Raw genomic sequence first — 27,704 nt, 5'->3', positions numbered from 1 at the left:
TTCAATTTTCGCAGTACGAATGTGTGAGGGAGGTGTCAAATTGGACACCTGGTTGCCAATTGCGGGCCCCACCTTCAGTATCATCGTGCAGGCAAACAGTTCAGTAAAAAGATCAGGTTTCCCGTCTTTCCGAGCGGTTCGGGAAAGTTCTAGTCCCTTTACGCGAATTTATTTGCGATGAGAGATAAAAAATGAATGCTTTTGAATGGGGTGATAAAAGAATGATAATACCAGTTTCGAAGGATGACCAGTTTAGTTTTTCCGTGCGGAATATGATCGACTTAGCGTGGGAAGGTGATCAGATATTCCTGGAAGATTGTTATCCCATTCCGTGAAAACTTTTTCCGTGCGGGGATATTTTTGTGTATATCGTATATTATTGTTGTTGAGCATTTAAAATAATTTTTGTATTCCTTTTCTATTGGAAAAACGTTTCGTTTGAAATTACATGTGCTATTTTTCATGTGATTGCTACCGTTCACGTAATGTTTTCTTATATATTTAATCACATCATTATTTTCAAAAACTCCCAGGATGGCTTTGATGTGACTCTCTACTCAGTTCTCAAATCAGCTAATCGGACTGCGTTTCTTGCTGAATAATTCTTCAATTCTACCTGGGTTCAATTTCATATCCTTCCGCACATCTGATCAAATGCCTTCCTTTGTCGTAATACTTTTTTACCTATCCTTCGACGATGTCTTCATCAGATCAAAACAAGCCCTCTAGTTTATTGTTTAATTTTTGACGATGCCGATAAAAATGTTGGTCCATGGTAATAAAATGAATGGAATGAACTTCCAATTTTACTTGCGACTTTCATGATTAGGACGTAACCATAACACTGGCATCTATGCAAATATTTCCTGTATAGTCACTCTATGCACTAGATTTCAGCCATCAGAATGCTTTTAAAAGGCCACTGAATAGACGGTGGCACAACGAACGCTGGTCTAGCTTTAAACCAGTCACACAAAAAGCTTTGCGCGGAGCACAACTTGGGAAACCAGTTTCCATAGCAAGGACTGTGACAGCACAATTGCTTGTTTTCCTTGTTGCACATCTGTCTATTCGTACCTAGCAACCTTGGGATGGAGTATTATATTCTTAATTGCGTTGTTTTGTAATGTCTCGAGGCATTATATTTCAGTGACAATAACGGATATGATATCTCGTTCAGCATTGCTGTTCAATTTTCATCAAGTTTAAAAAAAAACAAGATTGGAGAATTGCGATGTTTTAAACCCGACTGAACCAATTAGTTATTATCCGAGGTAATAATCACAGACTAGGCTGTGGAATACCTTAACGGAGTCACCGTAAAGTATGTTTCGAGTACGAAAATTTCAGTGAGGAAAATTAATTTGCTTTGGCCGGAATTCGAACCTGGAGATCCCGAATTCGTTCCATGTGTTCTACCACCGAGGCATATTCATTCTAATAATTATGTGGTAAGTGTGACAGATAGATTGCTCTCTTTCCATTTAGAGGGTCTGGGATCAAATCCTTGAGGTTTCCAGGGTATCATAAAGGAAATGTGATCGTTTATAGGACGCATGTCTCCTACTCTATCCGTCTGTTTGGTGATGGATTAATCACTTAACATTTACGCATTGGTTTTGAAATTTTCAGGGCATATAATGTAGGCTGTTACCAATATTTGAATGTTTCTCAAATAATAATATAATAACTTCTACCTTTTAATTATTTCCTCAATGCATTTCTTTTATATTATGGATAAAGGCGAATGAGGAACATGGTCTCCTGTTTTATATCCTCTCGAAAGGTCATATTTTGCGTTATTTAGTGACGTATTACTCATTTAAACCTTATTCTATAATTGTGAAATTCATTCAGAGTGCATAAAGAGGACCATTGTCAGCATAGAAAATTAATAAAAAATATCTTTGAAAATTCTGAGGAAGGTTTTCGAGGTGAGACATAGACGAATCTTGACGATGCTCTATTTTATGTACTCTGAAATTTGAAAGATGACAGATGAAGGTTTACGCTTGTAAACAAAAGATTGTTCCAGAGAGAGGTAGCGTCCTCGCTATAAGTATAGAAGGCACTGTGCCTCGTTATAGTAGGCACTGTGCGGAGGTCACTCAAGAATAGCTCCAATCGTGAAGAGCTGGCTGACGACGCCGACGCGACGCCAGGTTTCTCTCCACCCTTTCTTTCCTGCTCCTCCCTGCGCACACGGAGAAAATGACCTGAGCCGTCGGTCACCTCCTCCGAACATAACGCGAGTCAAGTCACCCTTTCTCCCCCCTCAAAACCGGCCACTTTTTGTTTTCTAAGCTGCCGGAAGGGGGCCCCGTTTTCCGCCCTTCCGTATGATTGAAAACTGGAAAGAGAACATTTGCCCCACGAACCCCTTCAGCATCAATCCACCCCGTCCTGGTGTGATCCAGCCGAAAAAGAGAAGTGGCCACGTTTTAGCTTTACGGCCACTCGGTTATACCCCCGTGAGGTTCATAATACGGTTGCGCAACGCGCTCAGTCCCGTGGAGAGACCCTTTCACATTTTAGAACGTTAAGGACGGAAGCAGATGGGTGTCCTTAAATGAAAAAAAAGTAAAAAAGGATTTTCATATGCGTGGAAGGGTGAGAAAGGGTGATGGACAGGAGTCGGGGGATGATGCTCGAAAAAAAGGATGAGATTTAAGAGGGTGGATGGCAGAGGGTGAAGGGCAATAGGGGGAGGTCGCCACGACCGGTGGTGGTGGGGCGGGTGAAAAGAGGGGGTCGCACACGGTGTTGGGCAGGGGGTGTTGGTGGCTGCGGGCGGGCGGCGATAGGGTGCCGTGGCGAGGAGGGGGTGGGGAGAAAAATGGCCGAATGGCGAGTGATATCATTGTGTTGATTCGGGAGGAACGGTGCCTTGTACGTCGAGCAATTTTGTAATCGCAAATCGATGGGCTCTGATTTTCATGTTAGAAATGGAGGGATGGCTTACCATGTTTCTTCTTTTTTTTATTAGTCGCCCTCAGGGAAAGTGTAAGATTAAACTTTGTAAGGTTCACTAATATATTTGAAAATCACAACCCGGGTTTCATAACACGGTTACATCGTCAGGTCAGGTAAGCATGTCATGAAACTTGGGTCGTGCTTTTTCAAATAAATTAGTCCACCTAACAAAGTTTAATCTTATATTTTCGGAATGGAAAGTTTCATAAAGTTACGCATGAAATCATCAGTTATAATTTGATCGCCCTACGTTAATTACCGTCAATATTCTTCGATTATTTATGAACTTTTTCCATTCCTCAATGACGCAAAAACTGGTTTAATTATTCAGCATATAATTGTATAGCCTGACCGAAATCCCAGTTCAATTGGTGAATGAAATTCATTACATTCATTAGAGACACCGATAATTGATATTCAATAGTTGCCCTACACAAATTTTGCTGTAGAAATTCTGACGAAGATTAGCTCTTTTGCTGAGGGGTTGGATGAGTAAGATGCGGAGTGTTTGAGAATGGGTATTGATGAGAGTGGTGTATATGAAATGGGATGAAAAAGGAGTCATGAAGCATAGTGATTGTCGTGGGGAGGTTTTCCTTTGGGTTATGTGAGAAAGATTCTTAATAAGCGGGTTTAAAATTAATTTTGGCTCGTAGGGATGAAGAATTTGCCTCGTAAAAATAGATCCTTCTTCAACCGGTGTATTGGATTTGTAGTTTCACATTCGGCGTCTAAAAACAATCAATAACAAATTATTCAATCGATTATCTTCATTGCTCACTTTATGTCGAAGAATGTATCACCAACTAGGTGAAAATCTATACATTAAAGAAGAAGTATACAGCATTTCAAGATTTTAGAATAAACGCTCGGTTTAAGAAAATATAGAGTTAAAAAGTCGTGGACGATAATACAGGATTCCAAATTCAATACGCTGGAAGGGTTCGAATTTGGAACGCACAATCTGGATAGATTTTTCCCTCTATGCTTTTTTATGGGTGAATCAGTTTGAAGATTATATTGATTCCTTCGTCAGTTATTATTCAGGCTACTCGGCGAAAACTTGAAATTCTGCTTCGGTACTGCAGGTACTGCAAGAAAGGCCGTTTCGATACAAAGCAGTATTCGAAGTTGGTTTTATTTTTTCGGATCAAAGGAGCGGTCTTTATTCTAAATATTTCTATTATAAAATGCTTTCCTATTGCGAAATGTTTTATTCTGCATAATTTTTTCTTCCTGCCAGGCGGATGGCCATTGTTTTGAGAGGATAAAAATCATTCGTGCGAAAATTCTCACCATTCGGTGTCCAGAGAAGGTATACCTAACTACTTGCTTTGTTATTCTTTACAAGCCCCTTTCCTCAGGATTAAAAATGACGACTTGGCGAGAATTATATTCAGCGTAGAATTTTAAATCGCCTTGCCAACCGAAGAATTGCTTCCAAAACTCGTATTCGCTCTGCCTTTGTCTTTTTCGTTAGTTAGACGTTAGACAATGATACAGATAGTTCAACTGCTTATCTCAGTCTATCTTAAGAGAGTATTCTACACCCTAATGATTTCCATTTTTATGAATTGTATTGTAATTTTCTCTTAAAATCAAAGATTTTCAATTACAATCAAACTTGATAGCAGCATCAATTAGGGAATTTAATAGCTTATATCCCCAGCGTTTAAGGATGTATTAAATGTTTTCAATATAAATTATACTACGCGAAGTAGGCACGTATCTATATTGGGATGAAATGCATGAATTCCCGTGTTCATTACTTAAAATCTCAATGCATGCTATTTAATTGGACCAGATTTTTGATCTGGTAGGTATTATACATCAATAATTTCCACTTTTTTCATAATGAAACAGGCTTGTGAGCTAGCAAGTTGTTACCGGCCTCGCTGGCGGCTTGGTTAAGTTCTAACCTGCCGATCAAGAGGCCGCTGTTTCGAGTCCCGCCTGGGTAGGTTGCCCCTACCCAGGGCTTGGTTGTTCGTGCTCGTGTAAATGTTATCTTGTCGAAAACCTCAATGTAAAAGGCCAATGAGAGTTTTTTTCGATGGCTTGGGAAAAATAAATGAAAATAATTAACTTCATTTTGTAATATCTTTCGTTGCAGGTGGCATTGTAGTTTGAGCTCGAAAATTATTAACTGGTTAAAAATTTGGCACCCTACTTCAGCCGTTAAAAATATTTGTCAAACTTTACTCCCTTAAAGCCTTGAATGGCTTTTGCGATTGTTGCAACCGTTCGGATTAGTTTACGAGCGGTGAGGGACAGTCGGCAAAGCGAATTCGGGGACAATTGCGATTCCGAGGGTGACCATCGGGGATGACAGTCTGTATGGGGTTGTAGATTGCGTATGACGCAAGATGGTGTCCCTGGAGGAGGCAGTTGCGAAAGCTCTGGAGGGTCCAGGAAGCTGAGAATATAGGGGAGTTTTATATTCGTACAGTATATATATGTGCATAGGAAGAAGGCTTCGTGCGTGCTCGTTGAAGTAGCCGCTAGGGATTTGGGTAGCTTGATGGCACACTCCCAGGATTGATTAGTCCGCCGGTCATATGAGCGCGTCCTTTCTTTACTGCCTATCCTCATTCGAAATGCTCCAATCAATTCACTGTCTCACCCCCCCGAACCCCTATCTTACCCCCTTTGCCCGTAAATCCTTGTCCATGCTCACCTCCCGCTGCCTACCCTGGCGTACCCCTCCACGGGGTCACCGTCCCCTCAAGTAGATTGGTTACAAAGAATCTAACCCTGTGCCGACTGATTCAACGCTGTTTATTTGCCCTCACGTCCACGCATAGATTCGTGATACCACCATTGTGTCCGTAGAAAGGAAGAAGATTTTTGTTATGGCAGGACATTTCCAACATGGAAAATAGGAGGAGAAACAATATGGAAACAATTGCTGAAAGTTTAGACGGATCATGAATGAAAGGAAGAATAAAAGGAGCAAAAATCTCTCTCTTCATTCCAAATTCTATTATGCATAATATCTACTACTCATGCATTTTTCATTGAGCATCAGTGAAGAAGTACTTAGAATTCTGGTCTTCCGCTCAACATTACTGTTAGCATAGGCTTTGAATGACCGCTTAAAGAAATAAATGTCGGTCAAATATTGAGAAATCCACTTTGAATGATGATGCCTAGGCTATAATGGGTGAAGTTCTGAAACGGAAATTAAGAATCGGGTTTGAATCCCAATCAAGGGAAAACATATTTTCGCTGCTAATCGCAGTAGAATGGTGTTTGTACAGTGTTTTCACATAATCATTATTGATAAAAATCAGTGTGAAATTTTGAAAATCGACAACATTTAAATAGTCACCTGTAGCACATTCCAGTAAATTATTCGTTGACCTGGTGAATTTGTGTGAACACCATTTCGTTGAGTTAATTTTGTTCTCTTTAGTGAGGCATTGATTGGTCTCCATTCTTTTTATTTTTAGGCTATAAAATATTTTGTTATTCCTCGCGATGAAAGTAAATATAAATATTTATTCATAAGAGTAAATGTTAGGCTTGCATTTCATTTGCAACTATGCTTCTGTACCATGATGAATTTCAAATTAAATTTTAATGAAGATTCATAGTCTCATTTTGAGTCAAGCAAATGTAAATCAGGGCATATCGTGTATTCAAACGTTCCCTTTGAGCTGAGAACGGTCTCGTAAACATGTGAAATAGAATTTATATTCAAGTATAGATTTTTTAACCTTTGCAAATTTTGTGGGGCCTGTCTTTGATTTGATTTTCCACACGCATCAGCAGTCTTGTCTTCTTTATAAAACTGGCTTGTAAACGATGGAAAGGCTATAAAAAGTAATCGTACGTACAATTTTACAGCCCTTCTTTGAGTGTTATCTTGAAATTGAAGAACAATAATGTAACTTTTACAAGGTGAGTCACGCAAAATGCTTGCATTAATCAGGCAATAAGATATCGATTTCGATCTTTCTTCTATCCATCTTGTAATTAATCTCGAATAACTTAATATAATAAGTCATAACATCTTGAAGTAAAATTCTTTGCCCACCTGGCCAGCAATCGGCTAGGGAGTAAGTGATACTTATCCAAAGAAACAGCTTCGATTCAACTCATTGCCCCCACGATGGAAGAGGGAGAGAATTAGATTGAACTGTCTTCGCTTTTTTCATTAGTTATACTTACATTCATAAGACTGCTCATTTGAATTTACCTATCGCCCACTAAATCTATGAATGACCACTTAAGTGTTACATTTTCTCCACGTCACACGAGTATTCTACAATGAGTGTTAATCATGCTATGCCGTTTTGCTTCAAAACATAATCATCTGTCTAGTCAAGATTAACTTTTTGGGATATCATAATTATACGAGCTACGAGAATCGGGAAAAGGCGCACTAAATATTCTTCCCTTAGACATGGTTCTTGAAGTTAGAGTGACATCTTATGGTATACGATAACTTATCAGGCTAATGTTAGTATTACACTCGATGCATCACAATAACTTTTCGTTGATAGAGAGGAGAAATAATTAATAGTAGCCGACCACGGTCTCTTTGCAGCGTAACGTTGTCAAGGTGAGGCGTTACAGGTACTATACTGGTCAATGTACTACCTTTAACTTCTCACCTTGACAATGTTGCGCTGTAATGAAACCATGGTAGGTCACAATAAATTACCGTGTAGAAAAAGCTAAGTTTTTGTTTCTTCTATTCCTACAAAATTTACTAGCATTCAAACGAGTTAACGTTGTGCGTTAATTCTCGTTAAAAATTCTATCTGAAGTTCATTTTCATTCATTTCACCTTACCACGGTGCGAACAATTTTCTGTTCGCTGATTTTTTTTGTTGATACATTATTGAAATTGTCTTTTTTGGTTTAATTCCCATACAGTTTTACTCGTATCTATCCTGTTTATTTACTGATACCCAGGTAGATACAATTTACCCGATTGCAGGTTGGCACATGATAAAAATATTCATAAATTCTCCATTTTTTGACGACAATTCCTTTAGATGTAATCATTTTATCAGCATTACATCGATATCGAACGTTGAAAAGACGTCCATTTCATATTTTATTTTCGCTGATATGGTCACAAATTCCTGCTGATATCGTATTCTTAATTTTATCCACATGGATAAATATCCTTATAACTTCCTGACAGCCGAGAAATAGTTTGACCACATCCTCACGATTGAGCGACTGTGCATAAATTGTGCTATTCTCATTTTTTTTAGAACTATTTTCGAAACCATTATATTCACGGCAACAAATTGATGTCGAAAGTTGAAAAAAAATGTCGAATTCAGCTCCTTTTATTGCGCGAAAGTGTAGCGGCGAAATCAGTTCTCGCCGATAGGAATCCTCCGAATGTATCGACATCAATAGTGAATCGCAAGACGTCCGGGCATTCTTTTGCTTTTAGGTCGTTCACTACGGTCGGAAACTAATTGCTGGCGTTAGCTCTTCCGCGCGCGGCAAACCGCGTTCGCGGGAGACGGAGAGAAATGCCAAGGCATAGGAATGTCGGATATGGCATAGATTCGCCTGCCAAGCCGAATCGAGCGTGGTCAGCTCTTTTTGGCCGGGATACATGGGCAGAGGGAGTCGTGGTAGGAATTTGGCCGAAAAACGTGCCAATGAACTGCATTGAGTGAGACTCGCTCGGTAATTTTGCAGGCGTGAGAAAATTAACCTTCATTAATGACGATGGGGTTGACCTGTCTGGGTGAAATATTTGGCGTACGGATGAAGTTTCCATAGCTACCAGGTGAATCGGAACTCCATGAGTAAGTGTGCCGGTGATAGTGAGGTTTCATACTGCAGTAAAGGAGCTGTTCCTTATTTTTAAGTCTTCAGAATTGTTTTTTAATTATGATGATGATATTGAAATGCATACCCGTTTTCCACTCTTGGATTCCACAACTCATAAGAAGAAATGTTCATACGTTACATTAGGGGTTAATAGCATTAGCACTTCCTGCATTTAGAGTATGATAAAATAAAGTGATGAATTTAACGAGTGTAAATGGGTGTACATTATGAGTTGTTGTTACGCTCTAAAACTCATGAAGAGTAGAATTATCATAGAACGAAGCAATCGAGACAGCCTCCTTTTTCTCCAAATATGCTTTACTCTACTGTTACTGTTACTACTACTGTTTTAATGTGGAGTAAATTATGAATTTCACTATATTTTGACTCTTCCATTTCGCAAACCCAGTTTCGAAAGTGTTTGAAATACATTGGCCCATAAACACGGGAGGCTTAAAAGATTTGTTTTTCGTGTTGAAATATCGCGGTGAATTTGATTTAATAGCGAAAATATAAAAATAAACGCAGGTTTAAATTTGTATTTCGGCAACTGTTGTAACTACACTATGTTAGCACGACACTAACAACCACAAATGCTGTCCGCTGAAATACTGGAATCGCAGAATCCTTGCGCAGTTGACTTGTCTGGAGCTTATAATTCGTGGGAATCCCCATCGACATGACTATTCCGTCGAATATATCGTTCGACTGCCGCAGGTTTTGGTTGTGAGGGGAATCGCGATTTACAATCGCTTGAAAAATTCATATTCGGTCGCGGTTTGTCATCGAGCAGTGATTCTGTTATTCGCCCGAAAATGTGCCCATGAAATGAACGTGATCAGCAGGCCGTGAGTAATTGCCACCAGCGGCGTGGGCCACGCGAGTTCCCTCTGATCCGATGAAGCGAAGACTCCCAAGTGCGCGGCCACTTGTCGCACCAACTCTTCCGCGCCAGCGGCGCCGGATTTGGAACCTCATCATTATTTCGCCGTCATCGCTCCTTGCTCCCTCGTTTCCTATTCACCGAATTTCATTTTTCGCCGTGTCAGGCCTGCGAGAGAAGGGGTTGAGCCTGATCCTTTTTTTCTCTCGAGTGCCGTATGTCAGATACTATTGCGACTGTGTGTCTCTGTGGCTATTGTGAAGGCTACCATCTTCTCCCCTTGCTCACCAAGTTATGAAATGGTAGCGTAAGAGGGTCGCTGTCGACCTGGAAACCAGGGATAACAGGGGTTGGTTGATATTTCAGAAACTGTCATGTGATTCTGTGTAAAACAAATTCGGTTTTCGGAAAAGACTAGGAATTATTTCTTATACTGCGGGTCCTGATGCATATCATTTGTAAAAAAAACACACTGATTTGTGCTAAAGTTTTCAAAGTATTAATATTGAGTAGATTATATGCTGGACAGATAATAGCGACTTCAGGTAATCTTGGAGGTATTTCATTGCCTTCAACCTCATTTAATGTTGATAGTTTTGACTCATCTCACCCGAGTTTAGCAAATCTTGTAATTAGTGTTACGGATTGATTCACGCAATGCGTTCCTTACTTTTTGCAGATGAAGAAATAAGAGGAACACGTCGAAGGGAGAAAAAACATGAATTATGCCGAAGTCCCTCTATATATCTCTCTATCATAAGACCAACCGCATTATAAGATTGCTTTTATAAAAACTGTTGAGTCCACGGAAGTCGCGATAGGAAATTTTCCGGTGCATTAACTGTGATGGGGGCTACGAAGGCGGAAATCATTGAAAATTTTATCTATGGTGACCACATTTATTTTAGGAAGCCTCAAAAAATCATAACACTTTACGGCAAAAATCAATATAAGGATAATTAATTGCAAGTTAAGTGTTTGACCGACGAATTCGTGGATTAATTTACCTTTTTATTGAAAACGTCACCACCTTTCCAGCTACCGTAAAAGTGCTTCTAAGGTGACACTGATTTGTTTGTCGGTCTGAGGTAACCAACTAAATAATATGTAAACTTCAAAAGCGATTTTGTCTTCCGGCAAGGTTGATTGCGATACGATTTCTTCATTGCAAATCTCTATGCTTAATTCAAGAAAACTGCCGACACGAAATGAAAATCCTATTCACATTTGCCAGTCGTTACATCTATATTATGTGTTGGCGAATCCATACTGTGCCTTGTTCGGCATCGAACCCTCCAGAAATAAGCGTGTAACAAATTACTGCTTGTATGAATTAGATTATTTTACGATCTCGATCGAAGGCTGATGCGACTGCATATTCAGGTCTCTTGTGTTTCATGTGTCCATTGACAGTTTCACCGGCGTTATAGCAGACTATACTTCGGTGACCTGAAGATCATCATAATTACTGGTCGACAATGCTAAGATTGGTCTGACGCAGCTCTCCAATTAATTTTTCCATCACCTTATCTTTTCACACCTACGTATTTCTTCTCTTTCACATCTTTCTTTATATTGGGGGGGGCCCAAAGCGGGGATCTTGCCCCGGGAAATTTCATAAGCAGTGAATTTTAAGTTTTTGAAGCATTTTAGAAGAGTCATACGATCAACAGTAGAGCCTTGATAACTCGAATATCAATATCTGGACAATCCGGGCAAATCGAGAAGCCTGACACATTTTTTTCTCATATCCATAACGAATTTTTGAGGGGGCTCGGGCCCCCTCAGGCCCCATGGAGTCGGCGCCGTTGTATGTTCCATATATTTAGTTCGAGGTCTTCCTTTCCCGTTCTTGCCATCCACTTGTCCCTCGACGATTGTCTTTATCAGGCCATCGTGTCTCAAGACACCTGAAGATATCTGCTTAGTTATTAGAAATCATTGGCATTCCTGCTGCGCATATTTACATCTGCAAGCCGACTAAAAAGGCTACCTACGGAGCCTACCTCATAATGATCCAAATATTGCCAGAAGAATATTGTTGACGAGGCCTTTCCGTGTTATATCAATCTCCTGCCTGTAGCAGTCAACGTTGTGCCGTATCGCCGCTGATCGTGCGTTACCAAGCTGCGGAAAGGGTTCCAGAGCCACTCGTTTCGCCCGCTTGGACGTTGGTGTAGTCAGGCACGGTAGAGCTGCGGTGTCCCTCATAGCGAAGGAACAGCGCAACATTTTACGGCCGGGACAGACTGTAGATTCATGAATCCTCCTCCCCTCTTCCCCCCCCCTCTCTTCATGCCCCCACTCCTTTCCTCCCTCCACCTTTCTCCATTTCTCTCCTCTCCTTCCACAGTTGTTCGTTTTGCACCCTTCGGCTCACACTCCTCCCCTCCCCCGATCATTTTACCCCTCCCCTTATCCAAGTACCCCTACCATATTCTTATACCACCCCTCCTTTATCCTCGCCTTCCCCTCCCTTTCTGCACTCCCCCTACTTTTTCTCCCGTTCATGCTCCGACCAATGGGATGCGGCCAAGCCCCGCCCCCTTGAGCTCTTGGCTCCGCCCACTTCGGCCTCTTCACTCCACCCAGTTTCGCCGACTGTCCTGTCTCTCCCTTCCCCCTGTTGCTGCTATCCCGTCTGGCGGTGCCCATCCATATACCTCCCTACTGAGGGACCCGGCAAGATAGAGAAGCCGATCTCTGCTAATAGTGTTGCTCAAGTTCAATGAAAATCATCCCTCCTCTGATTGAGGAAGTTTCGGCGTGAATTATTTTGAATGGATTGTCTAATCTTTCGTAAATAATTTCGCAGCATTGATTTAAGCATTCATATTATGATTCATAAGAGGAAGGCAAGTTGGTTAGGGCATATATTAAGAAGGAATTGTTTGGAACGGAGAATAATAGAAGGGAAGATAGAAGGAAAGAGAGGAAGAGGAAGAAGGAGGATGGGAATGTTGGATGATATAAGAAGAGGAAGAAAATACAAAGACCTAAAGGAGGATGCTCAGGATAGAGAAAGATGGAGAGAAGTCCAGTGGAAACCTGTCTAAGGACAGTAATCACTGATGATGATTTTTTTCTACAAATTAAACGAGGGATACTATTCAGGTCAAATTTAACAAATGCAATTAAAGTATGTTTGTTCACTATAAATCCCGAAAGTGACTGCAACATTTTCGCTGAGAACCCAAAAATTTTTTAGCCTCTAATTGCATTATTAGTTATGCTGTATCATCTCCTGTATTCACGAATATTGCGGTAAATAATTCTCCAGTGTGGTAATTGGCGTGTTGTAACTCACCGCGCATTTAAATGGGTTTACAATAGTAACCACTCGCGTCGCTGACGGATAGAGCGATCCGAATTACACGGTGAAATAAACTATTATACATTTTTATTCTTGATGATGTGATCTCTCTAATTAATACATTTTCAATTCTCTTCCTCACGAATGTAAATATTTTATAGTAAAATTTGAGAATGAAAGGATCGTTCTTACCTCAACGCCGCTCTGCGGACACTTTTGAAACCCAATTACAATGTGCGCAAAAGAGCGAAAAAAGTCAAGCATTAATGGGACGGACTGGTATCTCCCCTATGTAACCTCCTTGCTTTCATCCCCTCTCCAGTTCCTTTATTATTCCCACCCCGCTCCAACCCCATCTGCATTCTGTTTCGTGTACTTACGTTCCCTCGCCGTCGTCCTCTTACATATTTCCTCTGCATCTCTCGCGTCATATGTTTCGACTCCGCTGTGGTCGTTGTCGTATGGATCTGTTACCATGGCGGCAGGCTGGAGTGGTAGCTGAAGTGGCTAAAAGGGACTAGAAAGCAATCTTTTTATTTCTTCTGATATTGGAATAATTAATTTTTGATATATAAATATCATCTGGATTAATCGTTGGTAAATACTTATATCTATTTCGGTGAATTCAAAAATCCCCAAAAGGAACCTAATTAGGGCATATAAACTGGGAAGGCAGATTAATTTTCGTTGACTATATTATTTAATAATATGTTCATGATGTCGTTCACAGTAAGTAATGATTACCTTTGACTTAACAGGTATGTATAGGTATATTTGTTGTGTAGAATAGAGTAAGCATCAACACATGGACCGTTTATTCAGCGAATGATTCATCAATCAATTCCTAGAACTAAAAAAGGAAACCTTTTATTCCTGACAGTAAGATCGACCTAGCCCGATCAATTTGCGTCACCTGCAACGAATTTGCTAGTGAAGCATATTCGTTGTAGGAAAGCAAACTCAAAGTAACCTTTGGACTATCTCGAATAAAATTTGGCATTCACTTGCCTAAATCAGCATTGTGACACCCAAAACTCGTAACGGAGGAGGATTTTTATAAGTTTTCGGAGGCACAGTATTTAATTATGGGCTTCTATGACGCGGAAGGTTATTTCATATCACTTGTCTCTTATATTTATTAATTCTGTTCTTCCGCTGTTAAACCTACATTTTTATTAGTTATTCATTCATCCTACAAATATTATTCTGCTATTTATTTACCTGTATTTACATTTCTATTCTTATGCTTAGGTTCTTATACTATATCTTTTAAAAATCCTGACGGTTAACTGCTTATATTTCATATGGCACCAATCTGCACTTTACATTGATGGGCAAAGCAATATTTTCAGCCATTGCTTCAGATTTTCAGATTGCCTCAAGAGGAAACGCAGTTAGGAGACTAGAGTTGAAAGTAAATATGACTAGGCTCTTCTCAATAATTGGTGTATTGATGTATCATCAAGACACATCCATGCTCCAAATTTTCGATGCATCTTCTCAACAATCATAGCGATACGATTGTGTCAAAGCGTCTAGGCAATTTAACTGCATAGATTATCTCTTAATGGGAAAAACAAAGAATTCGCAGCGAATGAAAATGAAGCTTACAGCGATGGCAACGGTAAAATGTGCATTGCTGATCATTTGTATTGTTGTAAGGAATTGAAGTTAGATTGGGAGCGTTTTCAATACAGGAAAGTACAATATTAGTCCAGTTTCATTATTTTTTTTATATTTAGCGTCCTATCCCGGGAAAAAATGTCATCCCATTCTTCCCCATTACCCATTACATGAATGTGTATCGTGTCTGTATGTCACATATCTCAAGTAGGGCAGGGAGATGGAGGAAAAAAAACTGTTTGTGCCTTATGGTAGTCCATCTGCGGAAGCTCGCGTTTAAATGACTTCTTTTGCTCACTATTGCGTTTTAGTTTATTTCGACAACCACTCCTCCATGCTGCACAGCGAACAGGAAGCAGTTTTTTTTCTGCCCGTATAGCATTCCTGTCTGCGTGCCATCGGATTGAGAAAAAAAGTATTCAACAGCCAACGGAGGACGGTATGCGCGAGAATTAAACAAAAAAAAAAAAGAAGCGATATCCAAGAAGCTGGGATGTGAATTATCGCGGCATTGATGCGAGATTCTTCATCGCATCATAAGCCGTTTCCCTATCTCCCCCCTTTCCTCTCCTCTCCTCCCATGACGATTTCTTTCCTAATGCTCGTCTTCTCGCACATTTTCTTTTTCGCCTCCTCAGCTTTTTCTGCAATGACGCTCCCTCCCTCTCAGTCACTATTCCCTCACCGAGTGAGTTCCCCATGGCTCCGCAGAATATGCTTCGTGTCATTGGTGTTAAAAGCGAAGTGACAGGCGCAGTGCATTGATCTCGGGCGACTCTTCTAGAGTTCTGTGGAATTCTGTGTGTTTCTTTTTGATTCCGGGAAGTGCATTTTGGAATGATACGTGTGTGTCTCGTGAATATTTACGTGCCAGAGGGATAGAAGCATTCCTGCATCAAGACAAGGCTTTTAATCTCGGATTCCTACGGTTTATTGGACAGATATTGCAAAAATTTATATTTTCCATCATATTATTCGCTGAAAAGTGAGTACATTTTTCTCACGCGCTATCTTTTAATGGTATTAAAAATGGTACTGCTATATTTCACACAAATTTTATAAGCCCGACCGGTTTCGGCATGTACTGCACTAGTATCAAGGGTAACAAGGGGTTGGGCAAAAAAATTTTTTTTTTACTTTTAAACAATCATATATGTTCCCGTGGTGGATAAAGTTCATAAATTCGAGCAAGAAAGTGTTGTATCAGCACCTACTCTTAATTATTATTCCCGTCACACAATATTAAGTTCATGTTATCAAATGATAATGTTTAGGAAATGGTGTTATTGGTCATCATGAAGCTACATAATTATTAAAGTTTTACGTCGGCTACTTTAGATATTTTGAGAAGCATTCAAGCTATGATGACATCAAGGCTAAATTTAAAACCTCCTCTCCGACCAGATTTTAGTCTTCCAATGAATAGTTTCCCTCACTGCGCGGAGATAACTGTGACGTATTTGCTAAATTAATGTAAGAAAACGTTCGTCGATGTCAGTCGCTGTTCGATAAAAAAATTCGAACTATTTTCATGCATCTAACATTTGAATTGAAAGTGATTCAGTTATTGCTCACCGAAGGTTGCAAACTTCATTTATGCCCAGGATGTGCTCTCATCTCAGTTTAATATTTTTATGGAATTGTGCTTCTGCTACCTACTCCACCATTAAATGTCCTTCCTTTTTTTCTGTTTTTGCTCTGTCGGCAGAATTTCGCAGTGCTTTGTTCACTGATATATTTTCATAGTAAGCCGAATATGATATTAAGTTTTATTCTCACATGTATTCTATTGTTCTCCATTTATTTTCTTTTTTCAATGAGCGCTTGAGCGTGGGAACGGATGTTATCTGCAATTATTTTACACAATTTGCTGTAATAGATAAATATTTTTACAGTTGTTTTAAGAGTACCACGAGTTACGTTGTTAACTTCAACATGAAACACACACTGACTGCTTGCGCCTACACCTCCGTTTTCAATCTTTCTATTTTGCTGCAGCATGAATAATCATTTTTATGCGCCGTTTTTCAGCAACTTCTCTCTCATTTCTTCTCCACTGTAAAGTTTTCTCAAAATCCTTCAGCTATCATCGATTGAAATATTAGTTGTCAATTTTCTCATCAATTTCTAGCCTATTTTTCTATTTCACCAATTTAAACACTCTTCATTTTACTTTATAACCTCTGTGTGGATGTTAAGCAAAATCAATTGGCGTTCTATGTCAAATAATGTAACTCTTGGGAATGCGGTTGTTAGAGAGGCCAATATACCTATTCATGATGCCGCCCGGCGGGAAGTTAAACTATCCTAGCTTATTTCATTATTGGCAGGTAGATTTCAGTCACCTCGATCGTAGTACGATCTCTCCCTAGCTACAAACTAGCTATGGTCTGGTAGGAATTTTTTGCGAGGAACTCTGTAATCCAATTCAGGTTTATTGAATAGCAATACCTACCAGCTCGATCGAAACTAATCCTTTGGAATTATTTCGACTTCACATATTTCCTTCCGCTAGTGCGTCTTATCCTTCCGAGGTATTTTGCTTATTATTATTCCACTGAAGCCCTTTGGAAAGAACAAGTACGCCGCCTCGATGAGGGCGCAAAAAAATGCATTTATTAATTTTCCATTGTCGTTCCTGGAAATGGCCGCCCGGTGAATTGATTGCGGTGTCGAGACAAAAAGGACTGAGAAAAAAGCAGTTGACAGCCGCGCAACCAAGGCACTGGGGTGAGGTTGAGGTGCGAGGTGGAAACGAAATGCAACATGGCTGCCGCGCGTACATAAGTAATAATCTTTTACATTCGTTTTCCCGGTCAAGGGGACTGCAAAGACGTGGTCCCAGTCCGTCCGGTAGAATCATTTGATTTATGTTGCCACTTTGATTGCTTTCTAATTGGTTTTAAAAAACGTCCTCCGCGCGGCGATGAGTGCATATAATCCAATATCAATCAAATAGGCATAATAAATTTTTGAAATAGAGAACGCGCATTCGCGAGTAATAGCATTGAAAAGTTAAGAATTCGATAGATAAAATCACCTCGAATCTTAATTTCGGTTAAAGCTCCTTTCATTTCCCCGTTCTACCGCCAGCGTCGCCAGTGTCGACTTCTGTAAACCCTTACATTTAAATGCGCCGTGGGAGACAGTACACCTAGCGGCCAACTGGAGAATTTTAGATTTTTATGTTCGTAGTGTAGGTAGGTGTTCATTGTCCCATTATTACTCCAGGAAGTTCACCTTGTACGAATGTTATTTCGAGCATGGATATGTTTAAATTATCACGGTTTTAAACAGAAGTGTTTTTTTTATATTTTCAGCGTTAAATTATACGATTGATTTATCGTTCATCGATTTTTTATAATTTTCTATGCATAGGTACCTTAGTAATTGGTATGACATTGAGGTCAAATGTTTGAAATACTTTTCTATTTTGATATAAGTACTTGCATTTTTTCCTGGATTATAAAATTTATTAAGACCTAGATTTCAATGTTACCAATCATCTTCAGAGTACAAATGGTGTATCTTGAATCTTCGTATTTTATGCTTTCCAATTGTCTGGATACAATTATTTTTATTACAAGCAGCGTATTTGTGATATCGTGTCCACTTCTAAGGGAGATATTCCTCGCAGTCGGACATAGTTTTCACCGTCGAGAAGAGTGCCTCACCCTAATGCTTGATAATTCGGCCGATGACTCACCATCGTAGGCATTTCAGTACTCTAAGGGTGCCAGACGTCGTTCGCGATAAGTACTGCGGAATCGAAGCTTCCGAGAATAGCCGAGAGGCCAGTTACAAAACAATGAGGCGTTCGCCTATGGGCATGGCGCTTATTTGGAAAACCACCTCCATCCCTCCCACCGCTTTCCCGTCGGACGAAGCTCAAATATTAATCGGCCCATTGGCGAGATGTCTTCGTACTTGCTATGTGCCGCGGCGGGGATGCACGCGCGAATGCGTGATTGCATGCGCGGCCGTTTCGCTTTCGTTCCTTCCACGCGTCTCGGCATCTTCCTCCGTGCCTTATGCACTGCGGCGGCATTAACATTTCTCTCTCTCGCTCTCTCTCCCTCCCTCCATGGTATGCCCCTTCCGTGAACGACCCAGTGACGTGAATGCCTTTTTGTGTGTGTGCCTAGCCTGGTTATGAGCACCTTACGTATGAGAAATATTCCATTGAAGATATTTATACTCCGTAGCAAGGTTCGTGTGCTCAAACGCTCAGTGGATCTACCCGATGGTTGGTTTGAAAAAGTGAGGCTAAAGAACACACCGGGCTAAGTCGGAATTCGAGGCCTGTTTTGAGTTCCTACTTCTTTCCATACATAATAATTAACTTGTTCTTTTCAATTTGTTTCTTTAAATGAACGGAACGTAACAACAATTTCAGCAATTATTACTTCCAAAATAATTTATCCTCTTTCAAAACTTCGGCATAGTCTTCAGGCACGTATTTTTTAGTGCAATACCTTATGCGTACAATAAAGTAATCAATGCCTCAGTGTCCTTATCTATAAAATATTTTTACTTGGATAGGGAGGAGAAGCTTTAACTGAAGCTCTCTACGCTAATCCATATGTTATTATAACTATTGGCGGAAAGTTAGAATATTTTAGTTTCAAGAATAGCGTATTATATCATAGTAAATGAAGACATTGTAAATCATACTGCTTTTTTCGTCGATTCGATGAACTTCGTTCACTGTAATCATGGATCACTCTAATGAATCTGATATTTGCATTATTGGTGTCCGTCTAATGGCTGTCCAACGGACATTACGTGTTTTTTTTCTAACATTTGAGTGGGGGTTGTATTCCGTGGGAGAGTATCTTTGTAGAAGGGGCGGGGAGGTAAGGATATATAGGGGGGCAGGGCTCTCGATATCGCCGGGGGGTGGATTGCTTACGGCGCCGCGCGTGCGTCGTCCATATCGGCCAATCAGACGTCGTCCAACCACAGGTGGACCACGTGCGAAAATCCGCCCTCGCACCCTCCGCCATACGCTCGCCACGCCCACCTCCCTCCTCCCCAACAAACTGCCACCCCTTTCCAACTACCACCCCCTCGCCCCCTTATCATGCTTATCTCACCCGCGGCAACCCACCCACACCCGGCCGTTTCATTGTCGTACAGCTACATTCGGCGCCAATTCGCATTCGACGTACTTACCGACATAAATTACTCATAAAAGAGCTGCAGGAGTGAATTCTTTTCTTGGCGCATATTTCTGTTCAGGGTTTCAGTACTTCTTGTACTCCATATTTTGTATGGTGGGTATCGCGTTTCTAGTGTTATCCCTGGTCTCTGTGCTGTGCTCGTGAACTTGCACGGGTATGGTGGCAGTGAGTGAAGTTTTATGCAGCTTTATGACAAGATTTGCACTGTGACAATCAAATAATTACCCTCCTAAAACTCTAATAATTATGGCATATTCTCGGTACCACTTATATGATCGCACCAATGTGCCTTACTCGGCTCTTAATGGGGTTGGGAGTGAATTCTTTTCACGTTTCATTGCTCTTATCAGGGCTTATAGTAAACCAACTCACCCTCACTCAGTGCTTCAACCCAATGATTGGTATGGAAAGGTTAAGGCCAAGCTCATCTCGAATTAATTGGCAGGACTCTTCGGTTAGTTGGCTTACGTTCTGCCCAACCTCAATAAAATTATTATAATTATATCTATGCTCCTCTTACGATACTGAAAGGAGCCTATCTCTGCCGTAGATATTGCCATTTTTTCGTGTTTGAGGCAGCGTGATGGGAGGTAGGGAAATGTGTCTTAATTCTCTCCGGATTTCACTTTGCTTTTGATAAACGTTGCTTATTTTTATTGGATGGTTTTTAGCCTTTTTCGATTTGTGGATTATAATAGATGTAGGCATCAGAACCTGTAATGATAATTGAATGAATTATAAATTTCGAATGTCATTTCTTTTAATTTCTTCATTTTTTTCCAGTGTTCATGGTTTTCTTACTTATATTCATATTTCCATTCTCGCCCATTTTCGTGAAGGAATGGACAAGTATATTCATCCTTACTTTTGTTTAGTAAACTTCTTTTCGTTTTTATTCAGACGACGGTATTTCCCCCTAAGACAAATCTGTTAAACGCGAAGAAAAAAAGACGCGGTTTGGAATTTCTACGTATAGACGGAGTGGTAGAACCGTCGGAGTTTACGACACTGTCACTTGCTCCTTTTCTCTTGTCCTACCACCTTTCTTGATAGAGGCCCCATAGATTAATTATATTCAGATTTGTGCTCCCAGGGTTTAACCTGTTAATGCTATCTACAATCTAGTCCACATGTCTGATATTTGTTTCTTTTTTCTTGTTTTAAAGGTTCGTTCTTTGGATTTCCGCAGCGGACGAGAAGCTGTCACTCCTCTTTGACTGCCTTCCCAGCAAAATAGAAACAGAAAGGTGAGTTGAGTCTGTATTGTCGTTTTTAGACGATATCTCTCTCTCTAGTCCTTTTTAGAGGAATAATCAATGGACGCCGATCGCTGTTCCATCGTCGTGAGAGCTTATAAGATCCTGTTTTCGCAACCTTATTTTACCGCGTCGTGTTTTATCCAAGTTTGACGTAATCTCCGTGATTATATTTTTTCGCATTTGTAAAGTACTAATGTGCTCTTAAGTAACTGATATTGTGGTAATCTTTGATTGTTTACTTAAAGAGACTCGGTTTTAATTGTCTGAGCGTCGCTTTCCAACTCTTGGCATTGGATTTATGTTGAGGTGAAGGCATCTGACAAGATTGAGTGTGATAGTTTCACTTGGTCTAGATTCATGTATTCCGTCTTTTGCATGGTAGGTATAGTGTTATGAAATCAGTTATCTCTGTTTGTAAATACAGCACCTGTGCATGTGTTATACCTTGGTACTTCTTTATTCCATGGAATAAAAATCCCTCCATACAATTACAATCCCTCTTGAATGAGCGGTCTTAAAATGTACTTATTTCCCTGATAAAAACAAAATGCTAGTTTAAAGAAAAATGTTAGTTCTACATCTGGATAAAATAGGCTGCTAAGTAACAGACTTTTAGACGGAAATATTTAAAGGAATCGAGGTTTTTGGACAGTTCTGTGATAAGATTTCGATTCAGTGAGCCACACTGCTAAGTGAACGAATGCTAGAGAACTCACCTTCAATGTTTTTCCTTTTTAAACCTTTGTTAGCTTGATATCATTCTTGAACAGGAACATTTCATTGAATTCCCACCGGGAGGTTATTTTATTACCGAAGCTTCGAGGATTTCGGGGTAAAATAAAATTATTATCGGTTGGAAAGCCTGGGAATCGTTCTTACAAACCTTAAAGTTAACTTTTTTAACATTGCAGCCTTCTTCTCGAACTATTATTCTTGAGGAGGAACATTTCCATGGATTTCAACCGCGAGATTATTTTGTTGGATACCAATACTTTCAGGATTGTATCCACCATCGTCTTAAAGATAAAATTAAATTAACATCCGGTAGAAAACCCGAGAAGCCTCAAAGCATACGACGGAAATACGAGGGTTGTTTGATAAGTCCGTGATTGTTTGAATTTTCATATTCTACAGATTTAGGTTTCATGCGACTACTTTCTGTTTCCAAGTATGAAGAAATAGCTAAACGGTTAGAGATTTAGGTCGAACCAAGATGTTATCACTGAAACGAACGCTTATTTTGACTGCCTATTGTTAAGAAGCTATTATTTAGAAGGAAAAAAAATATTTGGAAAAACGTTAGACTAACTGTATCGAGCTAAAAAGAGACTGCAGAGAAATAAAACACTTTCTCGCCGAAAAATATATTATATTCAAAAAGTCACGGACTTATTAAACCACTCTCGTGATTGACTTTATTATTATTGCACATTGCACGCTTATTCTCCAGCTTCTTTTTGCGTAAACTATGACGCCGCGAAAACTTAGCGGTCTAATTCGAAGCAAAGCGCATTGGGGTTCATTGGAAACGCGATGAGAGGAAAGCCTAGAACCGTTCATTATCTGCCTCTCGAGTTTTTTAGCCTCTCGAGAGCGTTTCCTTTTCAGCCCTTTCTTACCACCCCTTCCACTCTCCTATCCCTCCCTTCGCTTCCCCCACCTCCTCTCCCTCCTAATCTCACTCGCAGGCTGACCCTTTTCCGCATACGTGTCCACTCTAGGCTTCCTTCGCTCTCCGTTTCCTCATTTTCCACCACTCTCATGAGATTACCCCCCGCTGTGGGCTTTTCCCTTTGACAATACCTGCGGGGGTCTTCAAGAGCCGTGGCCGCCGGCCAAAAACCTCGAGAATCGTGACGGCCGGCTCTAATATTTGAATACAATGTCCACTGAATATTCTTTCCAAGTTTTTATTTTGACATTTTATCTTCCCGAAAGCTGAAAAGTTTCTATGAATTTTCGGTCAGCGCGTCTCAGTGAGTATGCCCTCTTCATTTTTGAAAGGGGCGTCCTTGAGGGAGTAAACGCACTTAAGAGTTGAATTTTTCGATATTTGTTTGTTTAGTTTTTCCTTTTATAGACAATTCCATATTTGGTAAAGATTATAAAAATTTTATTTATAATAGTGGTACATATAAACTGGTTTTGAATGTATGATTTAGAAAAAGTTAAAGACATACATGAAATTTACCCTTGCATATCCTGCCACGATCAATAACTTATATTGATATGAACTTATTTAATTCAAACAAGTATTAAAGCGCAAAACTTAAGCCTGGTTAATATAAAAATTGGTTTCAGTCAGTAAAAGTTGATAGATTAAGAGTATTTCTGAAGATAAGTAACTAAGGAGATATGTCTGGTAATTGAAATAAGTCAGGTCTTTATTTATTCTCAACAATAAAAGTGATAGATGATTGGTTTCCGGGTTAATTCCACGTCGACTCATCTTTGGTGGACGATGGTTTCGGGCGCGTTCCAGCTCCCGTGTTCGGGTCCTTTTCCGTAATATATATAATACAATGTCCACTAAATATTAAATCACTACATACGTCTAATATTTGAATATAATGTCTACTGAAATGGACCCGAAGACGGGAGCTGGAACGCTCCCAAAACTGTCGTCCAACAAAAATGAGTCGACGCGGCATTAACCCGGAAATCAATCATAAATTTAATCACCGATGGAGCCTCCGTAATAATAAAAGTGGTAGTAATGAATGGTTACTTCTAGAAAGTTATATGTGCATTTAATGTGTTGTAATTTGCTTTTGAAAATTCTTATCACTAATAACATCAACTGATTTGGGCGTTACGTGGTGGAACGATGAAATGTTCATGGTGAAACAAAAACCAAGTACTGTTACACAAACTTTTTTATTATTTGCTGTCAACTAGTTTCAACGTCTATACAGTCATTATAAATCCAAGCAGGATTGTTTTTTCTTGATGATGACTGTATAGACGTTGTAACTAGTAGGCAGCGAATAACAAAAAAAAAGTTTGAGGAACAGTAGGTACTTGGTTTTTGTTTCACCATGAACTTCTCATCACTATCTCCGGCAAAAAATTTAGGAAAATAATGAACTGCTTATTTGGAATTCAGTGATTTTAAACACACCATATTTATAAACATTACTAAGAAGGAAAATATTTGTTATAAATAGAAATAGTCCTATTCAAATTCTCCGCATGCATCAGAAACCCACTGCGATTTTACCCCTTTGTTATACATTAGTTAGCAGCAGCTACAATGGTCGTGGGTACACAGTATTTTTTGTCACAGAACATTACGCAAGATGGATGCACTGGAAAAAAATTCAGAACTCAACCCGCTTCGGTCATAGATTACCTGCCCTCGCTCTGTTAAATCCATGTCTCGCCTCTAACATTACACACACAGCTCCTAGGTTTTTTTTTATTCTTTTCACCTCCGCCGTGCCCTCACGCATTAAGCAACGACACATCCCGCTCCTCTTTCTATCCGTCTATCTCTTTTTCTATCCCCTATTTCCTTTCTCCCCTTCATCTAACCCCATCGAAAGTTTTCCCACCCATTATTTCCCTACGCCCGGAGGTCAGGCCCGCGAGAAAGTTGAATGCTTGCGACAGCACTATTCAATTACTATTCCCATATCATATCCCTGGAAAAGCCACTGGCCTCTTTACAATCATCTATGTGTCCGCTTAACATATACACCCTATGTCGTTCTCACCCGACCGCGTATCTGTAGTACCTTTGTCTATAAGACCACCACCACCCACGGCTAGAATAACCGCGTCCATCGGAGTCTTTTGTTTTTTTTTTTCATTTTTCTTATGCCATTGGGTGCGAGCTAGGAAGGCAGCTCGAGTCACCGGCCTCTTTGCGGAGAATACCGCATCCAAATGAGCTCCCAGGCTGGTTACCGACCGCCGAAATAACTCACAGCCTGTCATGAACGCCAATACGCCCTCATACTTCGGTTTAAATTTTCTATTCTTCGAACTTTCGCACCCTGCAGCTCCTTGAGTCGATTTGTTACTTGGGTTAGCCGCAAGATATTCATTCCTACTTGTAATAATCAGGCTCAGTAAGCGGAAGAATAAATCGTGAGTAGGTACTGAGGATTGAATTTTCATTCCTGGAGTGCCGTAGTAATAGTAGCACGGGAGAAGGTTTCATGGGCAATTCTTTCTTGATGTCAGAAAGTGTTTTGTGAAAATGAGCGACTAAAAATTCTTTCTTAAAAAAATCAAGCGATTAAATTAAAACGCTAAAATTCGCGGTGTTGAATGTTAAATAAAAATTAAAGTTATTAAAATCAAGTATTTTATTTTTCCTCATTAAATCTCAATCATTATGGGTGTTAGACCCCTTTTGTGGGGTAGGAGAGAGAATCAATAATTATGGTTGCGGGTAGTGCCTTATCACACTGGATATTCCGTGTTTTATAATGAGCAAATTCACTTATTTCTTCCAAACTTATTCTTGTATGTGGTGCTATCTTTTTTTGAACTCATAAAGAACAGGCAAGAATATACAAAGTGCCCCGAGTATTATAATATTATAAAAATTTGGATTATTCACTTGTTATTCAAATTTTGCAGCCACCTGTCGTTTCTTCTGTAGTACAAGTTACCTATTCCATTTTTAAACTTAATACTTTTGAGCTAGAAACCATGATCGGATGTGGACTTATTCATCGGCGTATCTAATTTATAAGAAAAGGACCGCGGCACTTCATTTAAGTGGATTAAAATGACTCAATCTGCGTTTAAACTCGTTTTCTGCCTTGCTAATAGGAACATATTGATCATTTTCTTTGGCTAATCTGACAGTATGAAATTCTCTCTTATGCATATGCCAACTGAGAATCCGACATTGTATAATGGTTAGAGTGACTACATTTTAATGAATTGCCATTGCGAGATGACCGTGCCTCCTCCCAAGCATTCTTCACGTTTATCATTCGTGATGTCAATCATTTCTGCATCACATTTATGAGTTTTGGGCGATGACTTCCCCTTTCCCACTGCTAGTATCTGTTTTTTATTCAAACCTTGAGATTCAAAGAATTATCTATAAGATCATATCATTCGTTCGTCACGGCGCGATGTAACGCCGTGAAATTAATTCAGGGTTTTCAAGTTATCGCATGCTAATGATATTTCCCGCAATCATCGATCCCCCGTCATTTTGCGGATTAATTTAGATTTTGCGATTGGGGCCTGAACACACAGGTTGTGTTTTGATGGGTGCCTGATGTGATAGCAGGTGCTAAGATAAGCTTTCTCACGCCTTTTCTCCTCTCGTATTTGGAACACCGTCTACAATGTTAGTCCCTGACGTTGTTGAGTATCAGAGGAAACTCATTTGCGACAGCATGAGTCAAAACAGTACACAGTTATAGGCAGTGGCGTAACTAGGGAAGATAATGGGATAGTTCCCCCCCGATGCCTCAGAGAAATAAAAAACTTATTTTTAACTATTGTCTAGTTTTGACATATGACTGCATCTAGTTAAAGTAAATTTTTTAGTACCAAAATGATGTAAAATTTATTTCCAGGCATGTCATTTTTCAAAAGTTTTCGTGTACCTCCCGTAACCTGGGGAAGGGGGACGCCCTCCCAGGCCATCCCCCCCAAAACATACTCCTAGTTACGCCCCTGGTTATAGGGATAAACTTTTTCCACTTTACCCGAACGAAAAAATTCGTGGGTGTTTACAATTATGTAAACGCCTGGAAGTTAACCGTAAAAATTCTTTTAAATATATCCGGAAAATAATACATTTTCGAACTATATACTTCTCGGCCTTTATAGCATTTTTTCAATACTATTTCTATTGAGTTAATAATAGCGCTCGCCAACCGCTTGACTCTCTAGCTATTTTGCTAATGAATGCTAACATTCGTTAGCAAAAATAAAAACTTCTTTGTAGTTTAAATCTCAACTTATTAGCACTCATGGATGAAGTCACATAGCTAAGAAATGGTCGCCTTTTTCACCAGTTTTGGTTTTTAATTATGAATAAACTTAATGATTTACCTCGGAAAGTATAACATTTCTCGTAAAATCTAATTTATTTGGTGAAAAAATGATGGATGTGAACTTGTGGCTTATGGCAAACAGAATTCACTATTTTTTTCACTGCTTATATGTTGACCAACTGTTCGAAACCTGTTTACTTTTCGCTGCTGTCGTTGCTAGTAAAGTTTATAGCAATGAAGGGCAAAGTAAATTGAAATGAATAGAATTTGATGTAAATTTGATCAATACACGCAAGTGTGTATGCAAATTCATTACATGGTTGAACTAGTCACCGCTAGATGACGGGCCCACCGAGACCCAGAAATAATTGTCCCTTATGTCAACTACTTACTGCGTAAAAACTACTACTACTCGCCATGGAAAGCGTAGTTTTTTCATTTTGTTTACGTTAAATTCAGCAAGTTTTCTTCCAGAAATCTATGGTATTAGCTATCAACAGTGTCAGAATTCATGCGGAAGTCCGATGAAGAATTAATCTTTAATGTCCTTATTTTATTTACTTGAATGACTGCATTGTTTACAAAATTATTTGAAAAATATCTCACTTTTTCTTGCCTAAAACATATGTAGATATTAAATTGGTCTGATTTTATGCATTATTATTCTTTGAATTTAACTAATCTTAAGGG

General features: G+C 39.6%; 1 protein-coding gene across 6 annotated transcripts in view; it reads left to right on the top strand.

The window, feature by feature from the left end:
- LOC124157229 (zinc finger protein castor homolog 1-like) overlaps positions 1-27,704 on the top strand; it is a 399,561-nt gene that overhangs the window by 106,888 nt on the left and 264,969 nt on the right. For 5 of the 6 annotated variants that reach the window (XM_046531785.1, XM_046531788.1, XM_046531783.1 and 2 more), the window contains exon 3: positions 20,950-21,030. The gene's annotated coding sequence lies outside the window, so the exon portion shown is untranslated. Of the gene's footprint in view, positions 1-15,371; positions 15,586-20,949; positions 21,031-27,704 lie in introns of those variants that run through there. The other variant, XM_046531784.1, reaches the window with a different exon arrangement.

Source organism: Ischnura elegans, chromosome 4 (assembly GCF_921293095.1).
Source record: "Ischnura elegans chromosome 4, ioIscEleg1.1, whole genome shotgun sequence".
Lineage (NCBI taxonomy): Eukaryota > Metazoa > Arthropoda > Insecta > Odonata > Coenagrionidae > Ischnura > Ischnura elegans.
The sequence above is the reverse complement of the archived record's forward strand: the minus strand, read 5'-3'. Positions and strand labels throughout refer to the sequence as shown.